The sequence below is a fragment of the Portunus trituberculatus genome, chromosome 17, assembly GCF_017591435.1.
Source record: "Portunus trituberculatus isolate SZX2019 chromosome 17, ASM1759143v1, whole genome shotgun sequence".
NCBI lineage: Eukaryota > Metazoa > Arthropoda > Malacostraca > Decapoda > Portunidae > Portunus > Portunus trituberculatus.
In genome coordinates, this window is record NC_059271.1 from 29,032,525 (window position 1) to 29,035,024 (window position 2,500).

At 40.6% G+C, this 2,500-nt stretch overlaps 1 long non-coding RNA gene across 1 annotated transcript in view; it reads left to right on the forward strand.

Moving 5' to 3' along the window:
• The window catches only part of LOC123505137, a 7,974-nt gene that overhangs the window by 5,240 nt on the left and 234 nt on the right, over positions 1 to 2,500 (forward strand). Inside the window, exons 2-4 of the long non-coding RNA XR_006675062.1 lie at positions 582 to 670; positions 1,302 to 1,465; positions 2,405 to 2,500. The exon at positions 2,405 to 2,500 is cut by the window's right edge and continues 234 nt beyond it. This is a non-coding gene — a long non-coding RNA (uncharacterized LOC123505137). The remainder of the gene's footprint in view (positions 1 to 581; positions 671 to 1,301; positions 1,466 to 2,404) is intronic.

A 2,500-nucleotide genomic window follows, 5' to 3' on the forward strand; every position in this document is an offset into this window, starting at 1 on the left:
CCTTTTTTTTTATTGATAATGAATTTTACTCGGTTACAAAAACTCGAGGTTCAACAAGCATCTATGGACGACTGTCGCACCCTACTTAGTCACCCATACAGACACTACCGCACCCTGTCTCCAGTCACCCATACACACTGCCGCACCCTGCCTCCAGTCACCCATACAGACACTGCCGCACCCTGCCTCCAGTCACCCATACAGACACTGCCGCACCCTGCCTCCAGTCACCCATACAGACACTGCAACACCCTGCCTCCAGTCACCCATACAGACACTGCCGCACCCTGCCTCCAGTCACCCATACAGACTGCCGCACCCTGCCTCCAGTCATCCACACACACTCACACACACACACACACACCTGCCTAACCCTGCCTCCAGTCACCAGTCACCCATAGTCACATGTCAAACCCTGCTTCCAGTCACCTACACCAAACCAAACATGTACCCTTCCTATCTCACCATAACACTCAGCACGCCACGCATAGACCAACAACATCCAAATAGCAAAATAATTCAACAAACGGTTATAAAGTACTTGTGATTTTTTTTATTTTATTATTTTTTCTCATTTCCAGGGTGTTCCGCGCTCGCCTCCAGCTGCCACCTCGGTAGTACTCGTACATACTTGCTGATTGGGAGCTTCAGTGCTGCAGAGAAGAACAGGGTATGTTGCATTTGTATTTATCTTCATCTGAATTATACAGACATATCCATTATTTCTATCTCTGTCTGTCTCTCTTCTCGGTTTCTGTGTCTGCTGTCTCTCTCTCTCTCTCTCTCTCTCTCAGTATACACTCGATTTATAGCGCCATTTCATTCCAACAAGGCTTCTAGTGTATTAAGATTTATTTCCCAATATCTTAATCCTAGGGTTTGTTTTCCTATAACGTACATCTCGCATACTTTGATCATAACATTATTTTTCCCATAATTTTCAATAAGGTTCATTCTAGCATAACTTTAATCGCATCTTCTTGCCTCGTAACTACCAAGTGATACCTACCTCCGTATCTCTTCCTCACTGGCTCTATTTGTCGCCGCCTCTTCTGTGTCTCCTTCAGTGATCACGGGTTCTCTTGTCTATCAAATTAGTGATAGTGTCTTTTAATCTTAGTACCTGCTTTCGTGTCCCTCATCTTCCTTATTTGTTCTTACTTCCTTTTCTTTTTTCCTGTTACCTTCCTTACGTGCTTCACTTCGATTTTAAAGTTTCTCTCTCTCTCTCTCTCTCTCTCTCTGACGAGTAAAGAAAATGTTGTTTGAAGCATTATGTTTCGAATTTGCACGTTTTGCAGCAAACATGACCATGGGACTGTGTTGGAGATGGAAGCACTTCAGCAGTAGCAGCCTGACTTGAAGGTTAGCACATCATCCACTCGGCTGGTCCGTGTATTCAAGACGAACGTCCAGCAGCACTGAAGTATAGGAAGATTTACACCTGCCCTGCTATTCTCTACAGGTAATTACTTCAACTCATTATGCACGATGAAATTCTGAAAAATAGGTCTCCTGTGTTTATGTATGAACTTACCATTTGCCAGCTGTGCAAGTACCAAACAAAATTAGGTTTAGAATTTATAAAGTCGTTGCTGTGGACCTTCGAAGGTGTTACTAGCATTAAATGTGACAACGCAAATATTACAGTTGTAGCGACAGGGCGATCAAGATCAGCTGAACTCTAGTAGGAACCAGGACATGACTGACCTGACGGTGTGAGGTGTGCCAAGCTGAGTTGCTATCCGTTAAAACTATTTTTCTTTTAGTGTCTTCAAAATGCAGTCATCTATCTGGTTCATCTATCTGGTTGAAATCTACAATTCCAATAGGCAGGAAGCAATCCTCATTTCCTCTTAGGGTACACGGTGAAAATTAATGCATTTTTCCGAGTTTAAATGAAATCCTCAGTAATGCCTGTCATTTCTATTAAGTAAATTGATAATATTAGAAAAAATATTATTTTATTTATTTGGCAAATATATAAATAATATTATTTGATTTATTTGACAACAGCCATAAAATGAAATTAATAGGAAACAAATTTTACTGTATCATAAGATCCAGTACAGATCATCTTTAGTCCTTTATTTCCTGCAGAATTTTTTTTATTGTGGCTTGCTGGATTTTAAAACAATTTTGCTATTTATTCTTATTTAGAATAATATACCACATTAAGATATATGTAGATATGTGACTCATTGCTCACAGTATATTATATTCATGAATCCAAATAAAAAGCAGGTTTTATTTTCATTGTATTTTTGGGCTTTCTTTACGGAAGGAGGGAAACTAGAATGTGGATGTAAGTAATATGCACTTATAGAGGACAATTAACGGATTGCGGGCCCGATGCAGCTTGTTTTCCCTGTACACGCTGACACAAGTTTCCATTCATATCCAGGTCATCATGTCTGCTAAGAGGAGTGACGTGGTTCTCGAAGTGTCTCGTGTCTTCAATCGTGAGTGGAAGGAAGAAGTCCTTTATCGCATTTTTGGA